Raw genomic sequence first — 26638 nt, 5'->3', positions numbered from 1 at the left:
ATTCCCTCCTTCCTTTGGCTCTCCGTGATGCCTGGCTCAGAGGTGAATCTTCACTATAGACTGCTTGACATGACAGCATGGCGCGCCTTCACTTCAGCACTTCCGGTTCATTACCACACTCTGAACAAAGAGAACATGATTGCCTTGATGTCATCTGCTCCTTGCTACATCGTTATCTCAGGTGGCATGGTGACGTTTTCCTGAGACCAGGATCTGTGGACATCCCTGATTCCCCTTCAATTTCCCACCGTCACGCTGACCTGTATGCACTGCCAGATCAAATATCGGCATAAGCGCTGACATTCTATTGATGATCCGTTCACAGCTAGTCAACAATATATCCAGAAAGCATTCATCAGTATTCATCTTCGCCATCAAAAACTTTGCACTTGCTGGGCACAAGTGGTACATGTGGCTCTGGAGGCTGAGGCAGGAGGATCTCAGGTTGAAAGCCAGCCTCAGCAATTTAGTGAGGCCCTAAGCAACTCAGTGAGAACCTGTCTCTAAATAGAATATAAAAAGGGCTGGGGATGTGGCTCAGTGGTTAAGCGCCCCTGGGTTCAATTCCTAGTACCAAAACAAAAACAACAAACTTCGCACTTGCCTCTTGTTTTCAGCAGTTGGAAGAACTCAAACAAGTGGACATTCTGATGCATGGAATTCTTGGTCTTGCAGTGTCGCCTCTTCTTGATTTTCTACAAGTTAGAAGAAAAATTGCGGTTCTTCATTTTGTCTCAATGTCTGTATTTATATAATCACGCAAATGATATTGCATTGCACAATTTGAGTTACGACCATGTATGATAAATACGGTACTGTAAAGACTTCATTTCCACTCACTTCTTTCCTAGTTTGAACACAAAGCCCACTTTTTCAATTGACTGCATTAGTCTGAACCTTATTTTCCACCTCTCTAATGCAAAAAGAGCTGAGGTCTCTTCCTAGGCGATGCTTTTGTTTTTGTTTCTTAGATTCCAGGAATCCTGTTAACTTCCATCCTGAATCACCTGGCTGGTGGTTTAAGTACCAGTGAATTGCAAATAGGCCTGACTTTCCGTCCCATTTCCTGCTGAGTTGAATGTAATTTCTATTCTTGCTTGCTAGTCTTATTGTAATGTCTGCTAGCCTCGTCCTCAACAATTATATTTCTTTGTATGTAGTGGCTTTCATGATAAAGCAATATATCATTTCAACAGAGATGCTCTGGATTTATTTTATTATTAGCTGCGGAGCCAAGAACATTATAATGCACAGGGTGGATATAATAAGAACTGCGTGTGGAACTATTAACCTGGAAGGCCCTCGCATCAGTGCAGAGAATTATTACTCCTGTCAGTCATTTGAAATTTAACTGCATCCTCGGAGAATAACATGACCCTTTAACCTCGTTTGGGTAGGAAATTTCCTTCTCTGCCCTGTCTTCAGCTACCATTCTTTTAGACTTTCAAGCTCTTTTGAGCCTAATCCCCAATAAGAAACACATTCTATATTACATACACATGAACAGATAGAAAACTGAACAGAAGCTTAATAAAACCACATTTATTCTCCTTATTGGTGATGGATTTTAAAAAAATTTTTTTCTTTAGTTGTCAATGGATCTTTCATTTTATTTATATGCAGTACTGAGAACCGAACCCAGGGTCTCACATATGCTAGGCAAGCGCTCTACCACTGAGCCACAACCCCAGCCCTGTGATGCATGTTTTTAATTTCTACTCTGTTCTGATTAATTAAAGAATTGGCTGATGGTCACAGTGGTACATGTCTGTAATCCCAGCAATTAGGGAGGCTGAGGCAGGAGGATCTCAAGTTGGAGGCCAGTCTCAGCAATTTAGTGAGACCCTATCTTAAAGTAAAATTGTTTTTCTTCTACCAGGGATTGAACCCAGGGCTGCTTAACCACTCAGCCACATCCCCAGCCCTTTTTCTATTTTATTTAGAGACAGAGTCTCGCTGAGTTGCTTAGGGCCTCGCTAAGTTGCTGAGGCTGGCTTTCAACCTGAGATCCTCCTGCCTCAGCCTCCTGAGCTGCTGGGATTACCAGTGTGAATCCCCACACCTGGTGGTCAAATTAAAATTTTGTAAAAGGGGGCTGAGGATGTAACTGAGTGGTAGAGCACCTCTGGGTTCATTTCCCAGTACCCCCACGACATAGGCAAAGAATTGACTGATACCCATTACACTGATTTCAAAACCCACTAATGAGTCTGAAAAAAAAAAAAAAAAAAAAAAAAGCTTAAGAAGGTATTCCTCAGTTATCTAAATAGTAAATAAGAAAGATCTTCACCTCCCCAAATCTTTTTGCTGTTTTTTCTGGGATTTACTTGCATGTTTCTCTACTATTTCTTAAGGGTTTTGTTTTTAGATATCATCTCTTTACTTCTTGGGGAAAATAAGGATTTGACTTTCGTCTGTACACCTTCAAATACGCATGGATTTCCCCTCCTCACCTCCTAAGATAGTATGAACGCTTGGTTAACAGCATTCATTGTTTATATGATCATGGCTCTGTGGATCATTCAGGGTCCTAGCGAGAAACAGATGGCATGCTCAAATTGGGTAATTTGAGAACAAAGGAATAAAGGACTATTTATAAAAGTGGGTAGCTATAGGGAAACCCCTAGAGATACGGCTGGAAAAATTGTGGGGACTCCATTACCACTCCTAGGCCTCAAACAACCTGGGGACAGATCTGCCAGATGGCAGCTGTAATCACTGGTTAAGGCTTGAGGCCAGCCTTGGATGTCCCCGCCAGGAACAGAGCCAGGGAACGCAGTGCCCATAACCCATCCCCTGCCTCCCTCGGGTCCCTCTGGTCTGCGGCTGGGGCTCCCGGGGGCACGCCCACCTGGAAGCCGGAAGGTGGGATCCCTGGATCTGGCCTCCCATCACACAGCAGGTGGAGAAGGGTGGGTGGATCTACAAGGCGAGGTCCACGCAGCCGCACATTGTGCGACGCGCGTCACAGCGGAGTACATGCAGCATGCTCTCCTTTCTTGAGTAACACTTATTTTCCTTGCAGTTAATAACTGGATCGTTTTCTGTAAGACATTTTTTTTTTCCACGTTTGGTTTCTCGTGTTTGAAATTTGCTTTTGTTTTTACCCCAATTATTCAGACTCCTCTAGAGTCCAACCGTTCCACGAGGTCAAGGACAAAGAAGAGTCCTGCGGAAGTCATCCTCTTGTTCTCCAGTCCCCAAAGCCACCATGGGCTTCTGGCTTAGCTGATCCTTGTGGCATTGCCCTTCGTATCACTGAATGACACGTTCAGAGCGATACCTGTGGCTTTGCACACGACAGGCATTATCTATCAGTGTCTCAGTATGGAAATTGAAGATCCGGGTTCTTTCGACAGTGTCCCCCTCCTGGCTCCCCGCACACAGACGTCATTCACCAAGCCTCCCATATAGTACCTTATAATTTTAGCTAAACCAGCGTTCCACCTTTACATTATTAGGATCACGTAAACGTCATCCATGGCTAAATACTCAGTAACCCCTGATTATCTTTTCTGGCTTGCTCCATTTTTTCTTTTTTTTAGACTTTATTTTATTTATTTATTTTCGTTGTTGCTGAGGATGGAACCCAGTGCCAGGCAAGGGCTCTGCCACCAAGCCCCAACCCCAGCCCTCAACTTTTTCTTTTTCCTGGAGTTAAAAAGTTGTCTGATTTTCACACGAATGCAGTTTCCTATGTACTTACAATTAACTCATCCCTACATCTTTCATTATCATCCAATTCTTCCTTCCTTTCTTTTCTTTTTGTTGCCCCCACCCCCTTTCTATGCTGGGGATTGAACCTAGGACCTTACTCCACCTCTGAGCTACACCACCAATCCTAATTGTCCTTTCTTTCTCCTTTTTTTTGTTTGTTTTTTTGTTTTTTGGTACTGGGGACAGAACCCAGGGATACTTAACCACTGAGCCACATCCCCAGCCCTTTTTATTTTTTCTTCTAGAGACAGAGTCTCACTAAGTTGCTTTGGGTCTCTCTAAGCTGCTGAGGCTGGCCTCAAACTTGTGATCCTCCTGCCTCAGCCTCCTGAGCCACTTCTCACAAGCATGCACTGCCACGCCCAGATCTAATTCGCCTTTCAATATGTTCAAACATATATCCCATTGATTTCATCTTCTTGAAGAACCCTGGAGCTATCTCCATTAGTCACTCTCTACGGGTGCTTACTAGCTGCCTCAAAGTCTCTTTCACTGTCACAACATCTGTTTCCTTGTTCCCACGTCTTTCTCTTTCTTGGTTCTGTCCCCTTGAGCAGCTCCGGTAGCTTCTAAGGATTGGACGCACAGGAGGTAAATATTGTGAGATTTGCATATCTGAAAATGTCTTTAATCTGTCCTCATTAATTGGTTGTTTTGCAGGTACAGGATTCTAGGATGAAATTCATTTTCCTTGGCATCTTCAAAGCATTGTTCCATTGTCTTTTAGGTTTCAATTGTTGCTGTTAAGACCAGACCCAAACACATGATGCTATATAATTTTTTGGGGGGGATACCGAGGATTGCATTTAGAGGCACAGACCACTAAGCAACCTCCCTGGCCCCTTTTTCTGTTTTCTTTAGAGACAGGGTCTTGCCAAGTTACTCAGAGCCTCGCTAAGATGCTGAGGCTGGCTTTGAACTCCCGATCCTCCTTCCTCAGCCTCCCCAACCGCTGAATTTTTTTTCTGAAACAATGAGGAAAAATTATTATCTCACATAAGAAGTCCAAAAGTAGGGAAGTTTTAGGATTGATTAGTTCATTACAGCACTAAGGTTTTGGCTATCTGTATGCTCTTCCAACTTCAGCTTTGTAGAATTTCCGATGCTATTTCCTCTCATGGTCATAAGATGGCTGGGGACCATAGGTCTAGACATCGCACCCAGAGACCACAATATACAGCGGAAGATGAAGATAATTTATTTCTTTTGTACTTTTTTTTAAAAGTAAGAGAAACTTTCCCTTCCCATATCTTTGGCAAGAGCTGAGTTGCCAGCCTATTTTTAACCCAAACACTGAAAAAGGGGAGTAGACACCCCGATTGGCTTGGACTGTCAAGGTGAGGGGAACAAAAATTAAAGAAAGGAAGGAAGAATTGGATGATAATGAAAGATTTAGGGATGAGTTAATTCCTTTTCTTGAGGAACGGATATGTAAACAAAATTAGGATGCTGCTAGCAGATGAAGGATGAGATGGCTATTGGGTAGGCAACCAACAGCGTCTTACAGCATGGAATCTAGTACATGGCAGGCATTAAATATATGTTGGCTGTTGTTATTAACTCTTATTAGCTATGGGAACTTATTCACGTCACGTACCTCCTCCAGCTCCAATTTCTCCATCTGTAAAAGCGAGAGAGGATTATCTGATTTATTGGATGGTCATAAAATGAAATGAGATGACATGTGTAAAGTCTTTGGTGCTTAATAAATGATAGCTAGTTATTAGAGTTGCATATAATTATTGTCTAAATACTTGGGTGGTAGGACAGGGTCTCCAACAAAGGTTCCTGAGATTGGCCCCAGCCAGATGTAACTAATTTTCTTCCTGCAGTTCATAGAATCTTTTCTTTTCTGTGTGTATGTATGTATGTATTTGTTTTTGGTACCAGAAACTGAACCCAGGGGTGCTTAATTACTGAGCCACATCCCCAGCCCTTTTTAATATTTTATTTAGATACAGGGTCTTGCTGAGTTGCTTAGGGTCTCGCTAAGTTGCTGAGGCTGGCTTTGAACTTGCAATCCTCCTGAGCCTCTGGGATTACAGGCATGGGCCACCGCACCAGGCTCATCAGATCTTTTCTTTGTTCTCTGTGTGTCAAAATTTTGTGATTATTTGCCTATTATTTGTTGTTTTCAACTTCGCCTTTCTGTGGTCCACTTGATTAGTCCTTTCAATCTGGAAACAGGTATCTTTCAAGTCTGCAGAATGTTCTTGAATGATTTTTTGATGGTTCATAGCTTTCATTTGTGATGTGTTCTCACTCTGGAACTCCTCTTGTTCATATATTGAACTTCTCGACTGAACCACTGATTTTATTATCTTTTATCGCCTGTTTTCCATTTCTCTCTTTTTGCTCCACATCATGAGCAATTTCCTCAACTTGAGTTTCCAATCTTCCCATTGAGTTTTTCATTTCTGCTATTCTATTTTTAATTTCTAAGGACCCTTTCTTATTCTCTAAGCGTTTTCTTTTTATTCGGTTGCAATATCTCGTCTTATTTCTCAGAAAATATTAAACATCGGAGATGAAATCTCTCAGCACAGTCTGTTTGTCAGGTTCTTTTATTCTCAGCGTTTTGGCCTCTGTCTTGCACTTCAGAAGGTCTCCTGAGATACCTGGGAGTCCGAGGTTCTCTGCTCATGTTTAAGATTATAATTTAAAAATGTGATTGGAAGAGAACTGGGTGGGGACAATTGAGTCCAGATCTCACACAATCCAGTTAGACCATTAAACTCATATCAGAATATTGAGATCATTTGCCTTGGGATGTCACGCTCTCAGAGAAGAGCCCTTCTGGAAAGTTCTTTCAGTGGAGGTCATTTGGAAGATGAGGGCTGAGGTCCTGAAGGCCAGTAAGCCTATTTTCAGAAGAGGACCCTACCCTCAACTGTGCTTACTGTCCCCTCTGCCCAGTCCAGAGACCCCCTGCCCTCCAGAGAACAGCACTAAGTGGTTAGCTAGAGTGGGAGGGGCAGCAGTCGCCTTGCTGAGTTTGGGGATCTGTTTTGAAACTTGCTTCTAAAACCAGCACTGTCAGTGACTCTGCTATGGCCTCCCAGCTCCAACCCCCACCTTTCCATACTTGGTGGCACTGAGGCAGGGACTCTGCAAACCTGTGATTGGCTTAGCTGTTCCTGGTTGGGCTCTACCCATAGAGGGCAATAGAGAGAAATTGGGGAGGCAAAGATGGAGGAACGTGCTACTTCCTGTTGGCTTCCGGCTCCTGAGAGCAGCTTCCGGCAGGGCCTCTTTGCACTGCAGAAGTTCTTGCCTGTAGTGGAAGGCAATTTTGCAGTTTCTTCGACAATTATGCAACAGGCCTCATCACGTGCCACCCCAGAGACTCTAGAGGCTTGGGCACCAGTAGAGCAGCACCCCTCCTTGAGACTCTGGGGTCCCCGCCCTTTGGAGTCCCTTCTTCCAGCTCCCAGGTTTTAATAATTCCAACTTCTTTCCTTTGTTCCCCACCCAGCCCTGGGCATTACTCCTTCCATGATACCCTAAGAGTTCTCTTCTTACCCTTTCAGTTACCTAGTTAACTTTATGTCTGGTTAACAATATCAAATTGTTTATATGAAATTCCTTCTGTTCAAATAATGGATGTGGCTTTTGTCTCACTCATTTCATTCTTTATATTAAATTCCTTTGGTCTCAAATAACCAGTGTGGCTTCTGTCTTATACCAATTTTTTAAAAATCTTTTTTTAATTGTCACTGGACCTTTATTTTATTTATTTATATGCCGTGCTGAGAATTGAACCCAGTGCCTCACATGTGCTAGGCAACATTTTACCACTGAGCCACAACCCCAGCCCAACCAATTTAATTCTTTCATTAAAATTTTTCAGTCTTTTTAGTGGTGGTGTACACCTATCATCCCAGTGGCTCAGGAGGCTGAGGCAGGAGGATCATGAGTTCAAAGTCAGTGAGACCCTGACTTTAAATAAAAAATAAAAAGAGCTGTGGCTGTTGCTCAGTGGCTAAGCATCCCTGGGTTCAATCCCCAGTACCCGGCCTCCTCCAAATTCCTTTGGTCTCAAATAATTGGTATGGTTCGTGACCATATCCCAACTGACTGCCCTATTTTCTTATTTCTAACACCATCCACACCCCACATTTACAGCTTTAGTTGCCTTCAAGTTCCAGACTTTTCTGGAGTTTTCCAACAAAAATTACCTGGCTTCTTGGTCTCCCTGACCCTGTTTGAAAACAAGATTCAGCCCCTTGTGGTCTGCTGGGTCACTAAATACTTTTCCATCTGCTTTCCAGCTTCTAAAGATTTCTTCTTGTTTCCTCTTCCTATCTCTTTGCCCCCTGTAGGGTTTTAGACCAGTTTACTGTCAACTATAATGAAATTTGTTGGAAGGAACCATTACTTCGCAACAAATAAGAATAAGAAAATGTCATTTTTAAGAGAAGGACAACAAACTTGGAAAAATATTGCCACAGCAAGTCAGAATGGTGGTCTTTTGGGAGCAGGATCCAGGAGGAGATGGACGGGGGAATTTCTTTGATTGCATTTCTCAAGCATATATGAGTTTCAATCATTCTGTGCATGATAAATTTTACAATTTTTTTTGGGGGGGTGGTACTGGGGATTGAAACCAGGGATACTTAACCCCTGAGCCACATCCCTAGCCCTTTCTAATATTTTATTTAGAGACGGGGTCTCACTAAGTTGCTGAGGCTGGCTTTGAACTCGCGATCCTCCTGCCTCAGTCCCTGAGCCGCTGGGATCTCAGGCGTGCGCCACCGCACCTGGCTCAATTTCACAATTTTTGAAAAGGTGCACTTCTGCATTCAACCATATCAATCAGCGTGTATTCAGCTGTATAGATGAGAAACTTAACCATGGAAGGTCACTTTTCTCCCACAATTAAGAAATGCAGGGAAAAGCAGCCCAAGGTGAGCCAACATCTCCACGCTGCCCTGGGTACCCTGTATCCTCCCCGCGCTTGGTGAGGTCACACTTAGCTCTTCCATCTATGCTTCTCAGGTGGCTGCTTCGCCTCTGGGTCTCATATCTATATTCCAGAAGGAACGGCAAAAAGAAAAGGGCAAAGAGACAAAGTAACTGAGTTGGACCCCCTGAAAAAATTTTCCTGAGTGATCCAAACAGCAACTTTGCTTATTTGTCATTGGCCATGATTGTCAGGGGCATCCCCAAACAAAGAGGTCTAGAAAGGTGATGGCTTTACCTGAGAACATTGTCACCCTGAAAAAAACCAGAGCCATGTTAGGAAGAAGGATCAGTGCAGAGAATTCTTTGGAGAGGATCGTTGGTATGCTGTGACCGACACCCTACCCCCACCCCGACGCCGCCACCACACCGCCCTTGGGCCCAGGAGGAGGAGGAGAGGTTGCCCTCTCGCCCCAAGCATCTAAAGGGGTCAAGGAAGAGTCCGAAATGGATATTAGGTAGGCAACAGACAGTATGTGCTGCAGGTGCCATAAAGATTAAAATAAATGATATTTATAGAGCCCCGAGCACAATGTCTGGAACAAAGTGATCATCCAAGAAATCTAAACCTCGTAAAAAAAAAAAATCATTCCCAGTTAAAAAACATTTCCCATTAAAGAGAAAGAATCAAAAAAGAGAAAAGAAAACGGATAATTTCAGTAATAAATGGATAATTTCAGTAATAGTATAAGAAACATCGTTGATTGTTCATTAATGCTTTGGGTTTCCCCACCCCAACCCTGAGGCTATACATTGAAAAGGTTGGGGCTGGGGAGATAGCTCAGCTGGTAGAGTGCTCGCCTCGCAAGCACAAGGCCCTGAGTTTGATCCCCAGTACCACAAAAAGAAAGAAGGTCTGTGGAACTCAGTACGTGAGGGAAACCACAGCATACTTCAAAAGCTTTCTTGCTTGGTTGGTTTGTTTCTTTTCTTTCTCTCTCTCTCTCACTTTCTCTTTCTTTTCTTTCTTTCTTTCTTCTTTCTCAGGGGCACTTAACCACCAAGCCACATCCCCAGCCCTTTTTTATATTTTATTTAGAGAGAGGGTCTCGCCGAGTTGCTCAGGGCCTCACTAAATTACTGAGGCTGGCTTTGAATTCTCAATCCTCCTGCCTCAGCCTCCTGAGCTGCTGGGATTGTAGTTGTGAGCCACCTTGCCTAGCTCTAATGAGATATTTTGAGAGAGACTACATTCACATAACTTTTATTGTAGTATATTGATATAATTCTATTTTATTATTGTTGTTAATCCCTTACAGTGCCTGATTTATAAGTTAAGCTTTATCATATATGTATGCATAGGAAAAAACAGTATATACAGGGTTCAGTACAGTCTGGGTTATCAGGCATCCACTAGGAGCTCTAGACAGGGGGCTACAAGGTACTAGAACTTGAACTCTAGCCTGGTTTCGCAGTTCAGGTTAAATTATTTATTCCAAATCCTGTACAGACCAATCTGTGTTATGGAGGAATAAATGGAATAAATTCTGTCCTGACTTGATGAGGGTCCATTTTTTTTTGGTACCAGGGATTGAACTCAGGGCCACTTAACCACTGAGCCACATCCCCAGCCCTTTTTTATATTTTATTTAGAGACAGGGTCTCACTGAGTTGCTTAGGGCCCCACTAAGTTGCTGAGGCTGGCTTTGAACTCGCCATCCTCCTGTTCAGCCTCCCCAGCCGCTGGGATGACAGACTAAGGGCGCACATTTTGTCCTCTCACTCTGCCCTACCTGCCACCACGATCCATATGGGTCACTCAGAGCCCTCTTTTTCCTCTTTTGTTGTGCTTATTGTCCCTCCCTCTCTCCTCTTCCTTAGGCCTGATGAGTTTTTCTTTTTTTGGTGGTGCTGGGAACCGAACCAGGGCCTCCTGCATGCTAGGCAAGCACTCTGCCACTGAGCCACACCCCCATCTCTTTATTTTTTATTTTGAGACAGGGTCTCGCTAAGTTGCCCACGCAGGTCTGGAACTTGCGATCCTCCTACCTCAGCCTCCTGAGTCCCTGGGTACAGGCGTGCACCACCTCGCCGAGGCTAGTGGACTTCATTCCAAAGGGGAAGGAAACCAGTATCTTTTAAAAGCCTGGCGTGAGCCAATGCACATGGTGATTTTATTTGATTTTTCATAAGAAGCAGATAGTATCATTCAAGGTCCAGAGAGGCGAAATAGCCTAACTCCCAATCATGCCCTTGGGAGGGAGAGGATGTGCCCTCCAAACCAAGCCCGCCTTTCAAAGCTTGCTTCTCAGAACAGCGGGTTCAAGTTTGCAAGCATCTTCTCCCTTGGCTGCGGTTTATTCCGGCCTGGCCTTCCCTGCATGGGGGTTGGAGGGAGAATAAATCTGGAGTCAGAACACCTGGCCTGGGATCCCTGTGTCCTCAGATGGTACCCGTGTGACCTGAGGCAGGGCAGGAAACCTCCCCTTTACAAGTCTTAATAATCTCACTGGTAACATGAGAACAACAACATCTACCCTGGAGGATCGCTGTGGAAATGAAGAAAGGCAATAGATTTGAATTCTCTTTACAAGATCCAAGTACTGTGTGAATGTCATAAGTCATTATTATGGATGGATTTATTATTTGCCTACACAATAAGATATTAAAGTGGGACCTTCCTAGTGCAGTTTTATACCAATACAAGAGGTATCATATTCCAAAATGAATGCCGACAGACCCACAGAGGCAGACATTACCAGAGAGGTGCTCTAAAATTCTCAAATACCCTGAACAATTTTGATTATAAAGGCATCGAGAGAAGAGAGCAGGAAGGAGGGTCTGTGAAGAAGATTTTTCCAGAAGGCTACTGAGGGGTAGGGGCAGGGTTGCCCTCTAACTTGGTACCACCTGAAAAGGTGATTCAGAGACTCCTTTAAAGAGGATAATATGTGTTTGCTGAGGTTGGGGATCCAGGGCTGGAGCCTGTGACGTGGGGTTAAACAGGAAGAGCTGCACTTCCACGTGTAGGAGCCAGGGGGTGGGGGGAGGGCGGAGTCAGGTCCGAGTCTTCTTTTGTTATGCTCTTAGGAACGTTAAGATATTACAGTGATTTTCTATACATTGAACATCTTTCTCAAATCAAAACATTAATTATCAGCATCCCAAGGCCCCTGTATCCCCTTTCAGTTACTGCAACCTCTAAGGATAACCACTATCCTGACCTCTAATTGCACAGATTCGTTTTGGTTTTGTTTCCTTTTGTTCTCCCTAGAATTAGAATCATACAGTTTTTGTTTTCATTTTCGTTTTTTGGTACTGGGATCGAACCCAGGGGCGCTCACCCACTGAGCCACATCGCCAGCTCTTTTTATTTCTGATTTTGAGACAGGATCTCACTAGGTTGCTGAGGCTGGCCTCTAACTTGCGATCCTCCTGCCTCAGCCTCCCAAGCTGCTGGGATTACAGGCACGCACCACCTCACCCACTGTGTGCGGCCCCTCTTGTGTTCCTATGCTCTTTTACCCTTCTACCTTCCGCCATGGAATGATGGGGCATGAATACCCTCACCTGATACCAGCACCTTTGATACTGGATTTCCTGGCCTCCAGAACCGTGAGAAAGAAATTTCTTTCCTTTATAAATTATCCAGTCTGATATTCCAGTTTAGCAACAGAAAAGGAATAAGGCAGGGAGCTTCTGCTTTGGGACTATTATAAATGCCTGTGGACATTCTAACACACGTATAACATATTTCTCTTGTGTATATAGCTAGGGGTGGGAGGCAGGGTCATGGGATGGTACTTGTAAAAGCTGAAGCAGTTTAAGTTTTTCCCAAGAAGTTTTCTTTTGCTTTTTTTTTTTTTTTCCTGTGCTGGGGATTGAACCCAGGGCCTTTGTGCATGTGAGGCAAGCGCTCTACCAACTGAGCTAGATCCCCAGCCCCCAAAAGGATTTCTTGAAGGAGTACGGATTCCACACTCCACTGCCACCATCTCGCCTCAGCCTGGAGTGGCGGGTAGGGAACCAGCATGTGGTCTGTATGGTAAGATCCGAAGTCAAAGGAACCCAGCAAAGGGGCCTCCCATGAACCCCATAGAAGAAGCCACATCCCCAGGACCACAGTCCCACCTACAAAAACAGTGATCTAGCGCAGTGTTGGCTGTCCGAACACAGGTGCGGGCCAGGTTCTAGACACCTGGTTTTTACCTGACCCATGTCCTTCCTTAGCTGTGTGACCTTGGGAAGGTCACTCTCCCTTTCTGGGCCTCACTTTACTTGTCTTTCGGATGAGTGTCTCTTCTCTGGCCCTTATTTCCTGGGTTCTTTTTCTTCCATAGTCCTAGCGGGCACGGAAAACTCTACACACCTACCGGCGCAGTAGGCCACTGGACAACCATGTCTCGCAATTTCATTTTCTAAAGAAAAATCTGCCTTTATGAGTCCAGTGACGCACGTAATGAGGATTAAATTGGTGCATTAAAATTAACAACATGGTGTGTGCGTGCCCGTCCAAATACAGATGCTCTGGAGCACACCAGCTTTATGGAAAAATCCATTGCCATTCTTGTCACACGACTGATCTCTAAAGGAACAGAGCAAAGACCATCTATGCATGATAAGTTTATCGACACCATTTTATCCAAGGACGTGGGGTAATTAGAGATTCCAACATAGACCCAAAGAGTTCTGCTCTTCATCTGGGAACTTGTTTTATCACTTGGTCTTGCCTTGTTCCTAATGCTTAGCATTTAAAGGTTATATATAGAAAAAAGAAGAAGAAGAAGAAGAAAAAAAAAAAGACTCTAGACATTATGTAGTCACTGTCTGGAACGGCCTTATATTTCAACAGGATATTATCACTCAGGCAAAGAGAAATCATTTTTACTGGGTAGGAAATTATTTCATTGTGCAGTATTATTCAAGCAATTAGAAATCACATTGTGTGGCGAATGGTCAGCTCTTCTCGCTGGAGTTAGTGGTTGTATTGTTCATATTTGAAATGTGTGGCGGCCGAGAGAAAAACAAGCAGGTGAGGTAATTTTATTTCTCGGGAAATTCTTTCTGAGGTCGCCCTGAAGTACCCTGTTTTATTTCAACCCATCAGCAAACCTTGGTTCCTTGAATTCATTCCTTTTTGGCCAAGGAAAACTTAGTTCGCCCCCGCCCCCCAGGACTTTGTGGAGGAGTGACAAACTGAAAACTTGGTGCTGTTCCAAAAGTTGGTTGGAAAAATCTGTCTTAGAATTCAGAACAGATTTTCTTCAATTCCATATGAATGACTTTGGTTCCCAAGCAGGCCTCCAGAGCCCATGTCACCCATAGGAAGTGAGGCTCTGGTATTAATGATGGTCAAGAAACACAGTTACAGCCGGGCGCGGTGGCGCAGGCCTGTAATCCCAGTGGCTCTGGAGGCTGAGGCAGGAGGATCGCGAGTTCAAGGCCAGCCTCAGCAGTGAGGCCCTAAGCAACTCATTGAGACCCTGTCCCTAGATAAAAAGTAAAGAGGGCTGGGGCTGTGGCTCAGTGGTTAAGCGCCCCTGGGTTCAACCCCTGGTACCAAAGGGCGGGGGACGGTTCCTGGGGAGAGTTACTTCCTGGTGAAATCCACTCCTCAGTCTCATCTCAGGAGAACAGAAACACAGCTCGCCCCATCTCCTCTCTACTCTCTTTTGCCGTCAGAAGTGGGGGTTTCTGCAGCCTGGGGCACCGAAGTGCACAGGACAGGAAAAGAACCTGGAAGACATCCAGACAACTGTACGCACAGAAGGCTGAAGCGGCTGGGTGCTTCCCAGCAACGACAGAAAGAGGAAGGGAAAAGGAGCAGGGGTGGCCCAGCCATGGGGAGAAGGGGGCTGTTGACAGTCTGGGCTAAAATCAGAAGGAAAGTCCCTGGACACAGAAGTAATTTTGCTCATGTGACATTGGCATCTTGAGCAGTCATGATTGAGGGACTGTCCCAGTCCATAAAAAAATTGGCAGTTTAACATTATACTCAAGCCTGCTGAAACCTAACTTTTCTTTCCACTTTTAAAATATCATCATGGAGCCGGCTGCAGGGACACATGCTTGCAATCCCAGCAACTCGGGAGGCTGAAGCAGGAGGATTGCAAGTTGGAGGCCAGCCTCAGCAACTTAGAGAGGCCCTAAGCAACTTAGGGTTGGGGATGTAGCTCAATGGCTAAGCACTCCTGGGTTAATTCCTCAGTATAAAAAAGAAAAAAAGGCATCAAGGGCCAGGTGCAGTGGTGTGTGCCCATAATCCCAGCTACTGGGGAAAATGAGGCAAGAGGATGGTAAGTTTGAGGCCAACATGCACTGTCTTGAGATAAAAATGAAAAGTGCAGGATGTAGTTCAGCGGTAAAGTACCCTGGGTTCAATCCCTAGTACCAAAACAAAACAAAACAAACACACAAAAACATCATGAGATACTCCAGATATATAAAGAGCACACAGAACAATATAATGAACACCCAGCCAATGATATAACATCTCAGATACAGCTAGAGCTGTACCAATTCTCACTCTCGTTCTCCCTGCCCCTGAGACAACCACAAAGTTGGTACCATATTATTATCTCCATGTGTAATTTTATTCTTTTATTACACATGTCACATATACACTTACTATAAATCCTAAATATATTAGTCCATTTTCTGTTACTATAATGAAATACCCGAGTCTGGGCTATTTATAAAGAAAAGAGGTTTGTTCAGCTCCCAGTTCAGGCAGCTGAAAATCCAAACAGTATGGCGCCAGATCTGGTGAGAGTGCCTGGCTATGGCACAACATGGCAGATGTCACAATGGAATTACATGCAAGAGGGAGCGATCACTTGGTGAGTTAGGCAGCCAGAAGCAACCCAGAGGTCAGGCTTGCTCTTTTATAGCAACTTGCTATTTTTGTTGTTGTTGTTTTATTTTGCTTTTTTTTTTTTTTTTGTGGTACCAGGGATTGAACTCAGGGGTGCTTAACCACTGAGCCACATCTGCAGCCCTCTTTTGTATTTTATTTAGAGACAGGGTCTCACTGAGTTGCTTAGGGCCTCGCTAAATTGTTGAGGCTGGCTTTGAACTTGCGATCCTCCTGAGTCAGCCTCTGAATCGCTGGGATTAAAGGCATGTGCCACCATACCTGGCAGCAACTTGCTCTTGTAAGAACTAACTCAGGGTCCTATGAGAGCTATCTCGATCCCTTCTGAGGATAATGTCCCCAGTGACCTCATCAACTCCCACTAAGCCCATCTCTTAAAGGTTCTACCACCACATAGCAACACTACACTAGGGACCAAGCTGCCAACACAGGAACCCTTGGCTACACACTCAAAACACATCCAAACCACAGCATATTTTAACATTTTATAAATGGTAACACATTCTCTATGTCTTTCTGGAACTTGCTTTTTCTCTCTAGCATTATGTTTTCAAAATTAGTCCATGTGGACAGGGTGGACGTGGGGCATTCTTTTTCACTGCTGTATAGCATTCCATCTTCCTAATAGACACTTTTTTTTTTTTTTTTGAAACCAGCCAAACTCAGGACCCAGCCATGTACTCAGTCTTTTGCCTCATACCAGATTCTTAGTTCACAGCCAGAGCGACACTCCTTTCTAAGGACAAAATTGTTCGGGTCCCTCATCCTGCCAGAAGCTGCCAGTGGCTAGAACAGGCCACTTGGTGTGTGTGGATTCAGAACATTATGTGACCTTGACAGAGAGTTTGTCCTTGCCAGGGGAAAAGGACCAAAGAACTGTGTCCAGCTCCAGTGGCTAGATGACTCAGATCCCTGGAATCCCCTACTTCTTTCCCCTGGATGGAGTCCAAGTAATGCTGTCAAAGTGGAATTAGTTCACTCTTTTAAAAGGAAAAAGGAATTCTCAGAATTTGGAATAAGAGAATCACACAATGCAAGAGCTAGATCACCTGGCCCCTCCCTCCCTCCCCAACGCCCTCATGCAAGGCAAAAGATACTTGGGCACCAGCCAAGAAAACCATCCCAGGAGATGTCAAGACAGCAACCGTCACTTGGGGTCTTTCTAGAAGGGGCGGGGCAGGGTGGGAGGTGATGGTTTGCAAAGGAGAGGAGCAGAGTGCTGGGATGGCGAGTGTCACCTTGGTGATTAATCAGTGGCATTTACAGCCATTTCCCTCTCGGCTCAGCTCACCGAGGCAGGGAATCTCCTGGCAAAGGCTCTGTCCCAAGATTGCTGGCACTCAGCTCTCTGGCCTGTGTCGAGCATTCCTTGAGAATTGTCCGGCCAGTCGAGGGCTGGCGCCTGCCACATTGTTCTCAGCGGGATCTTTGAAGTAGGAAAAGGGCTTCTCCCAGTTCTGAGCAGATCTGACTGCAAGGAGGCTACAAATTTACCACAGCTGGCTGCTTTGCCCATCTCCCCTCTGCCCCACAGCACGACCCAAAAAGGGAGCCCAGAAAATGCGAGCTGACGAGGACTCTAGACATATTCTAGCTCGACACCGATTCATCAGCTTGTTAATGGAATAAGTCATGACAGCGCACGGAAGCCGGGGATGACCAATATTCCTCAAGCAATCCTGCAAATGACTTGCAGGATTCGTGGAGGACTTCCTTGAAATGGTGAGACTCGGGGTGACATGGGACACAAAGACAGAGCTTTGGAGGAGGGGGAAGAGCAGAGGATAAGATGGAGTGCAGCAAATAGAAAGAACAGAAAGACAGCCATGGGCCAGAGGGTTACTTACCAGCTTTCCTGACCGAGGCTTGAGCTGATCCAGAGACTCAGCGGGACCCACGGTTGATGGTCAAGGTGCATGACGCGCCAGATCCAGAGGGACCCAGGACAGAATTCTAGCAAATCTCTAAGGAGGGGATGGTTTTAATGCCTTATAAGTGACAGAGCATAGTTAAAGAAGGAAATACTCCTGTAATCCCAGCGACTTGAGAGGCTGAGGCAGGAGGATCACGAGTTCGAAGCCAGCCTCAGCAACTTAGTGAGGCCGTATGAAACTTAGTGAGACCCTGTCTCAAAATAAAAAAATAAAAAGGGCTGGGGATGTGGTTCAGTGGTTGAGTGACCCTGGGTTCAATCCCTGGTACCAAATTAAAACAAAAAGGAGGAGGAGGAGGGGGAGGAGGGGGAAGAAGAAGAAGAGGAAGAGCAGGAGGAGGAGGAGGAGGAGGAGGAGGACAAGAAGAAGAAGGGGGGAGGGGAGGAGGGGGAGGAGGGGGAGGAGGGGGAAGAAGAAGAAGAGGAAGAGCAGGAGGAGAAGCAGGAGGAGGAGCAAGAGGAGGAGGAGGTATAATATCAAAGGGGCTGGGGTTGTGGCTCAGTGGTAGCGCACTTGCCTGGCATGTGTGAGGCACTGGGTTCGATTCTCAGCACCACATATAAATAAATAAATAAAATAAAGATATTGTGTCTGCCTACGGTTAAAATATTTAGAAAAAAAGATCTCTTTAAAAAAAGTTAAGAGCTGGGGAGATAGCTCAGTTGGTAGAGTGCTTGCCTCATGAGCACAAGGCCCTGGGTTCAATCCCCAGCACCAAAAAAAAAAAAAAAAAAAAAAAAGTTAATATCAGAGTCAAGCCTAGAAATGAAACTGCAGACCAATAATAATTACAAATATCAATGTAAAAATCCTAAATACAATATCAGCAAACAAAATCCAGCATCATTTAAAAAATATGAATTACCATCACCAAGTGGGGTTTATCTTAAGAATATTTTTACTCCCATACATGACATTAATAGAGAAAAAAACATGCCCATCTTTGCAGATCATGTAACAGCATTCAATAAAAGTCAACAGTTAGGACTGGGGATGTAGCTCAGCTGGTAAAGTGCTTGCCTCGTATGCATAAGGCCCTGGGTTCAATCCCTGCACCGCAAAAAATAAAAATAAAAATCAGGGCTGGGGAGATAGCTCAGTTGGTAGAGGACTTGCCTTGCAAGCACAAGGCCCTGGGTTCAATCCCCAGCACCTAAAAAAAAATAAATGAATAAATAAAAATCAACAGCTACTTTTAAAGCTTCTTCAAAAATGCCCCATCATGTGCTGGGCATTAACTGATCTATGGAGCCATGAAGTTGGACATGCGTAGCACTTTGCCATTAACTCTGGTGGCACCTTCTCTTGTGCTGCTCTACCGGCTCCCTAGGATCTATTGCCAGAGGAGTTTGGAAAAGACCTGGCGCCGCGTCCCTAACGGGCCTGCGTAGTGTGCTGGCAAGTCCCTGGCCAAACAGACAACGCTTTAGCCGCTCCCGTGAGGCAGTGTGGGTCTGTTCCTCTGGCCACTCTGGTTCCCAACAAAATGAACGACTGGGAGGATTTTCCTTTCTCACCCTTGTCTGGGTCACTTCTGAAAAGACAGAATGCTGCCCAGTTCATGAATCTCCAATAGAAGTCCCCTGGATCTGTAATATCCTTAATTTACTGGACACTTGTTCTTTGGCCAGTGCCTGTAAGTCACGTAAAACACACGTTCCTGCTCTTGTCCCCAGATCTACTGATGGCCTTTGGGAGGATTATGTGCCCGAGGATTTCCTTCTCTCCTCCCAGGACCGTCCTCTGAGCTTCTCTTTGCTCCCACTTAATCAACAGTGCCTGTTTGGTTGGAAAAGCTTTTGTAACAGGGGTCAGAACTTCACTGACCAGAAGGTCGGGGACCAGTAGGGTAACCAACCATCCTGGTTGGTCCAGGACTTCTCCTGTTTTAATACTCAAAGCCCCATCTCCCGGGACTCCCTGAGTCCCAGGCAAAGTAGGACAGTTGGTCATCCTATATCCTGTGTCAGATCGGGGACAGTCATGTGACTCATCGACCTTTCGCCACACTTAGCTGTCCAAAGGTTATTTCTGGGTAATCTGGCTGGGCGCATTGGAAAGAACTCGCCCCCCCTATAGTTAACTCCCTGAATTCTGGGCCTACTCCACACCCTCTGTATCTGAATCTTGTTAAAACAAAATTCAAAGACGTGTTAAAGTTTGAGAGCACTATCTCAGAGCATGTCTTCAAACCTGGCTGCCCAGGGGAAGCACCTGAGGAATTTTTAAAAACACTGAGGCCTGGTTCTCACCTCCGTGATTGTGATCTACTTGGACTGGGGTGCAGCTTGTGTATCTGGATTTTTTTTTAAAAAGCTCCCTAAGTGATTCAAATGTGCAACCAAGGTTGAGAACCACTGTTCTAGACTAGGGAAAATTCTCAGCCCAGATGCTAGGTATGCTTGGATGACTAGGAATGCTAACAATCTTTTTTTTTTTTTTTTTTTAAAGAAGAAATTATTTAAACAACAAGATGCTTGAGCGAGGTGCAGGCACAGTGGCACACACCTGTAATCCCAGTGACTTGGGAGGCTGAGGCAGGAGGATTGCAAGTTCGAGGCCAGCCTCAGCAACTCAGGGAGGCCCTGAGCAACTTAGTGAGACCCTGTCTCTAAATAAAATACAAAAAAGGGCTGGGGAGGTGGCTCAGTGGTCAAGTGCCCCTGAGTTCAATCCCTGGTACAAAAAAAAAAAAAAAAACCCCAAACTCAACAACAAGATGCTTGACTTGAAGGGAAAATTATCTAGGAATCTTTCCTTTTTTAAGAGTAATTTACCCCTCCTTAAAGACAGATTGCCCTACAGGTAACAGGTACGTACAAAAAGCTATAAAATTATCCTTGGTTTTACAAGGATAAGTGAAAAACACTAAAATTCTCCAGTTGAATAAGGTATGCAAGGATTTTTATGTTGTTCAGGTTTTTCTTTTCTTTTTTGTTAAAACAGTGACAGAAAACTAACTTCCTGGAATATAAAGATAAGAGCGGGATGAGCAAGCCACTAATGGAGGAAGGGGCTATGTTTACAGGACCAGCGTTTCTCCCCACCCCGTCTTCATCTGATGTCAATCAAAACATCATTGGCCATTTAGGTTTTTCTGTTTTGTTTTTCTTTTTTTAAAGCAATAGGCTGGACGCGGCGGGGCACGCCTGTAATCCCAGCAGCTCAGGAGGCTGAGGCAGGAGGATGGAGAGTTCAAAGCCAGCCTCAGCAACTTAGCGAGGCCCTAAGCAACTTAGGAGACACTGTCTCTAAATAAAATATAAAAAGGGCTGGGGTGGTGGCTCAGAGGTTAAGTATCCCTGGGTTCAATCCCTGGTACCCAAAACAACAACAACAAAAAATAGCAACACGCTTGTGTACATACACCAGTTGTTTCATGTACAATAAAAGAAAGGGTCGGGGGAATGAAAGAATAGAGAAACTATACCGTAGTAGTAAAGATGTGGGGGGACCAAATTGCCGTCTTCTAATTGAGCATGTACTCTTGGTCTGTAAGAACGGGGTTCTGGAGTAAAGTCACAGGTTCGCTCTTTAGTAGACCCTCCTGTCTGTTGCTGAACACATCAATTGTATCTTCATCCTCCATTTCCAACCGTGCAGGTGTGTCTGTTCCATTAATTGGTTGCCCATCAAATCGGAATCTGATCTGCCTCATCGACAAACCCTGTCATTCACAATAGGCTTTCATTAGTTTACCAAGTGGTGTATGCCCTTTTTTTTTTTTTTTTTGGTTCTGGGGATTGAATCCAGGGCGCTTAACCACTGAGCCACATCCCCAGCCCTTTTTTACATTTTATTTAGAGACAGGGTCTCGCTGAGTTGCTGAGGGCCCCGCTAAGTTGCTGAGGCTGGCTTTGAAGTCTTGGTCCTCCTGACTCAGCCTCCCCAACCTCTGGGATTACTGGCATGCACCACCGCAGCTGGCCTGGTGTATGTCTCAATCTTAAACTGCACCACAGAACCATCCTGCCCTGCTACCTTCAAGTTAATGTGATTGTTGTTCTCAGTCTGACTCCTTCCTTGGGCTTTATCCAGCACCAGAGTCTCCTCAGCTCTCCCTTCACAAAAGAGGTATCAGGTCTGACCCAGCAGCTCCAGGATTGGCATGAATCTAACCCTCCTCCACCAGTCCTCTTAGTACTCTCAAAAGAGGTTAAAGATTAGCATTGCCCTTGGTAAATCCTTCTTCCTGTCTAATATGCTGGGATTGTACACTGTACTATACTATTCCATATTGTACTACACTACATTGTGACAGCCTACCAGCTACACAGTCCTTTATGTCCCTTCATGATTATAACAGGGATTATGCCCTGCCCAAGTTCCACTACCTCGGTTAGCTTCCCACAGCTATTGTGCCTCTGGACTTGCATCAAATTTTTAATCAGGTTATGCAGCATAACACTTAATATATATTGGATTTTATGGTTCTCTAATTGTTTGATCTTTATTCTAGTCACTAGTACTCTTTCGGTGACAAGTGACAGAAGCCTAACTCATCCTGGCTTAAATGAAAAGCCAACGTATAAGCTCATAGGAGAGACAAGTGCAGGCACACTGACTTCAGGTACGGTTGGATCCAGGTACTTGGATGATGTCATCAGAAGACATCTTCGTGTCCTTCACTTATTACAAGTTTTCTTCGTTTAAGCTTCATTTGCAGGCAGGTTTTTTCCTAGTTGGTAGTCAAAATGTCCACTTTGAAGGTGTGGTAAGTTGAGGATCTTTAACTCTCGAAGCACTTTGAAGTCTCTACCAGCTAATTATGTTTCACATTATCCCTGGGGACCTCCTCAGTCGGCCACATTTTAAACGTCTCTTAAAATGTCAGCCACATTTTACAGAAACTCAGCCCCATGAAGAGCAAAAACATAAAGACGACACATACCCTGGGAACAAAAATCATGGTAACTAAAGATCTCCCTCTGATCTTTTATTACTGCCAGATACCATGTCACAGCGCGCTGTTACAAGACCACATGCACCTCATGCGCTTATCAGACACCTAGTACCTATCAAGTACCATGCCGGGACTCAGGTGGGCAAGCCAGTCTCGGCAGGTAGCAGATAGGTCAGGCACGTCCCAAGCACCCTGCAATACGTAAGGGCCGCTGTAGAGTCGCAGGCTTGGCAGGTGCTCAGGGGTGTGACATTTAAGAAAGACTGTGTCAACACCAGGCATGGTGGCTCACATCTGTAATCCCAGCTACTTGGGAGGCTGAGGCAAGAGGATTGTAAATTTGAGGCCAACCTAGCCCACTTAGCAAGACCCTGTCTCAAAAATAAAATAGAAAAGAATAAAAAGAGCTGGGGTTGTGGCTCAGTGGTAGAGCACCCCTGGGTTCAATCCTCAGTACCACAAAAAGAAAAAAAGGAAACAAAAAGATTGCATCGCATATTTTCCAGAGTCCCCTCCAGCGTGAATTCTCTGCTGTTTCTTTTTCTCTCTGTGAAGTCCTCCTTCCATTGTAACAAGGGCATTTAGCTCTGTGGGGATGTGGGTGGACTCTAGCTAACCCACTTACAGATCACCTCAGGAGTTCTTTTTCTACCAGTAAAAAGCGGTTTCCAGGGCCACTGTTTAAAATTACCTCTGTATGCTCCAGAGGAAAATCACTTCGAATGACAGAAGCGAATGCAATGGAAAGTGGTCGTGTTCAATGAGGATGTTAAAAGATCTCAGATATTCGTTAACTTACTGGAAAGGGAAGAAGGGTCTACCGTACAAGAAGAATTTCCTCTGAAGAACCCAAAATTTAAACAGTGGATAGATGCTAAGACAGGAAAGGACTTGAATTTTATTTTGGTCTTCAATTGGAAACCCAAATGTGGACTACGTGTTGTGCTGAGCCTTTGGTATAGTAACACATGAAAATGTGAAGCGTCTGTTTCCTGTGTAGGTGACTTTTCTGTTCTTATGAGTCGTTAGAAAGCTGTCAGTCCAAAAGAAAGCCCACAAATTAGCGAGGTGCTGTGGTACACACCTGTAATCCTAGTGACTCAGGAGGCTGAGGCAGGAGGATCACAAGTTGGAGGCCAGCCTCATCAATTTAGTGAGGCCCTAAGCAACTTAGCGAGATCCTGTCTCAAAGTAAAAAGATCTGTGGATGTGTGTCTCAGCGGTTAAGGGTCCCTGGGTTCAATCCCTAGTAAACGCCCTCCCCCAAAAGCTGTTAATCCCTTTAAAGAACGGGTCTTGCATAATAATGGCCACGACTTATAATACACTTAACATATGCCATTATGCTTTTCAACCTCACTGTTTCATAGCTGTTTAATCCTCATTCAATGATTGATAAGCAGGTAATACCATGAGCCCCATTTTACAAGTGTGGAAAAAGAAACTCAGAGAAGTTGAGATAATTTGCCTAAAGTCATGACAACAAAGAGGCACAGAGTCAAAAATCAAAAATAGAAACTTCTGACAGCAGAGCCCATCTGAAGAGAGATGATAGATGCATAGGCAGACGGACAGACAGATAGATGAACGATTTTTTTGGTACTGGGGACTGAACTCTGGAGCACTTAACCACTGAGCCGCATCCCCACCCTATTTTGTATTTGATTAAGAAACAGGGTCTCACTGAGTTGCTTAGGGCCTCACTAACTTGCTGAAGCTGGCTTTGAACTCGCAATCCTCCTGCCTCAGCCTCTCAGTCGCTGGGATGATAGGCGAGCGCCACCACACCCGGCTAGACAGATAATATTGATGAGGAAGGGAGTCCCTACTCTTAGCTCCTATGGGGTCAACTAGAATCACAGACGTATTTAGAAGGGGCCTCAGGAAGCAGACAAGTTGGTCGCCAAGTTGAAATAGGGTTGCTCTGGCTCCCAGGACACAGGGCTGCCACAGAGGAGCCTCGTAGAAGCCCAGAGGTGGCCTTCAGCTTCTACTTCCCAGGGGAATTTCTAAGACTCTTGAGGCAACTGGTAGTTTATTTTCCCAAACCTTTTGAACGAGAATTGCCTGGGACAATTTTTAAAATTTAGAGTTGCATGTTGAAATAATTACATGTCAAAATGATAATATTTTGGATACACTAGGTTAAATAAAATACATTACTAAAATTTATTTCACATGTTTCTTTTTAAAAATTTGGCTGCTAGTATGGAGATTCCTCAGAACACTTGGAATGGAACCTCCATTTGACCCAGTTATCTCATTCCTCAGTTTATACCCAAAGGACTTAAAGTCAGCACACCACAGTGACATGGCCACATCAATGTTTACAGCATCTCAGTCCACAATAACTAAGCTATGGAACCAACCTAGGTGCCCTTCAACAGATGAATTGATAAAGAAAACGTGGTCCTTATACACAGTGGAATACTACTTAGCCATAAAGAAGAATGAAATTATGGCATTTGCCTGTAAATGGATGGAAATGGAGAATATCATGCTAAGTGAAATAAGCCAGTCCCAAAGAACCAAAGGCTGAATGTCCTCTGATATGCGGATGCTAACTCACAATAAGCAGTGGGGTAGAATAGAAGTTCAGGGGATTAGACAGGGGAATGAAGGGAAGGGAGGGGGGATGGGAATAGGAAAGGCAGTAGAATGAATTGGACGTAACTTTCCTATGTTCATATATGAATACATGATCAATGAAACTCCACATCATGTATACCACAAGAATGGGACCCTAATTAGAATAAGTTACACTCCGTGTATGTATAATATATCAAAATATATTCTAATGCCATGTATAAGTAAAAAGAACAAATAAAAAATTTTTCAAAAGCTGTGCACCATGGTGCACGCCTGTAATCCCAGTGGTTCAGGAGGCTGAGGCAGGAGGATCGTGAGTTCAAAGCCAGCCTCAGCAAAAGCGAGGTGCTAAGCAACTCAGTGAGACCCTGTCTCTAAATAAAATACAAAATGGGGCTGGGGTGTGGGGATGTGGTTAAGTACCAAAAATAAATTTTTTTTAATGTGGTTGCTAGAAAATTGAAAACGAATGTACGACTCACATTATATTTTATTGGACTGCGGTTCTTTGAAGAGTATGCCAAACGAGGTCCGTTTGGAAGGTATTAAAGGTGTCACTGGGTGTTACAGTTTGAACCTGGAATGCCCCCTGAGACAGGTGCTGAAGGCTCCTCTCCAATGCAGCCATTTTCTGAGGTGTGGATTTGGGAAGGGACTGGATCATGATGACTCTGGTCTTTTCAATGGGTCAATTCGCTAATGGGTTCATAATTCAATGGACTGTTGGGAAGGGGTGGAAACCATAGGAGGTGGGCCTAGTTTGAAGAGGTGGGTTACCCAGGGTGGACCCTAGAAGGGTATATCTTGTCTCTAGCCCTTTCTCATTCTTTCTTTGCTTCTTGGGCAGCTTCTCTCTGCCAAGTCCTTCTGCCATGATGTTTCTGTCCCACCACAGGCCTAAAAGGGATGGGGTTAGGAGACCATGGACTGAAACATCTGAAACCATGAGCCAGAATTAGTCTTTCCTCCTTTAAGTTGTTTTTCTCAGGTATTCTGTTATAGCAATGAAAGCTGACTAACACACTAGGATAAGGAGGGACTGGAGGTTGGACAGCGGTATGTTGGGTTGTCTTCTCTTCCCTACCCTTTTCTCCTCCTTCCCTCTTTAAAGTAAAGAAAATAAAGTAAATTTATTTTCAGGTGCTTCATACAACCCAAGGACAGGATTCAGTGGAAAGGGTTTGGGGTTAGAATACTCTCAGTTCCTTGTTTCTATCTCTTTCTCTCGCTTTGCATCTCTTCCATTTTCTTTCTCATGAACAATTCTTGTTCCTGTTTCCAGTCACATAGAAAATAGCCTTCCCCAAGGGCTCCCAAGTTTAGATTTCTTTAGTTAGGTAGAAGAGCTAAGGACGAGGGATATATTTCAGTGGTAGAGCGCTTGCCCAGCATGCATGAGGCCCTGGGTTCCGCTGGACTACAAAAAAAAAAAAAAAAAAAAAAAAAAAAAAAAAAAAAAAAGAACAGCTAAAGTGAGTTTAAACGTTGAGTCAAAACTTGTAGAGAAAATTTGTGAGTGGCACAGCTTGCATCTAGTCCCTTTCTTGGACTAATCGACTGCCCAGGCTAACATGGCGTGCTGTACTAAGAAGTTCTTAGGGTAACAACCTCATTACCAAAGTGGGAGGGGCAGGAGGGTTTCCCAGGAAATCGGCGAGGGGGAGGGGAACGGGAATACACTGACACCCACGCGCGATGGTCACCCGCTCAGTGCCAGGC

The 26638-nt window shown here is 44.6% G+C and overlaps 1 long non-coding RNA gene across 3 annotated transcripts in view; it reads right to left on the bottom strand.

Annotated features, from left to right (window-relative positions):
* Positions 1 to 614: 614 nt before the first annotated feature.
* The window catches only part of LOC124971846 (uncharacterized), a 120101-nt gene continuing 94077 nt past the window's right edge, over positions 615 to 26638 (bottom strand). For all 3 annotated transcript variants that reach the window (XR_007106391.1, XR_007106390.1, XR_007106392.1), the window contains exons 3-5: positions 20858 to 21094; positions 17341 to 17457; positions 615 to 695 (exon numbers count right to left, since the gene is read on the bottom strand). This is a non-coding gene — a long non-coding RNA (uncharacterized LOC124971846). The remainder of the gene's footprint in view (positions 696 to 17340; positions 17458 to 20857; positions 21095 to 26638) is intronic.

The sequence above is a fragment of the Sciurus carolinensis genome, chromosome X, assembly GCF_902686445.1.
Source record: "Sciurus carolinensis chromosome X, mSciCar1.2, whole genome shotgun sequence".
Lineage (NCBI taxonomy): Eukaryota > Metazoa > Chordata > Mammalia > Rodentia > Sciuridae > Sciurus > Sciurus carolinensis.
Note: the sequence above shows the minus strand (reverse complement) of the source record. Positions and strands in the feature narration are given on the sequence as shown.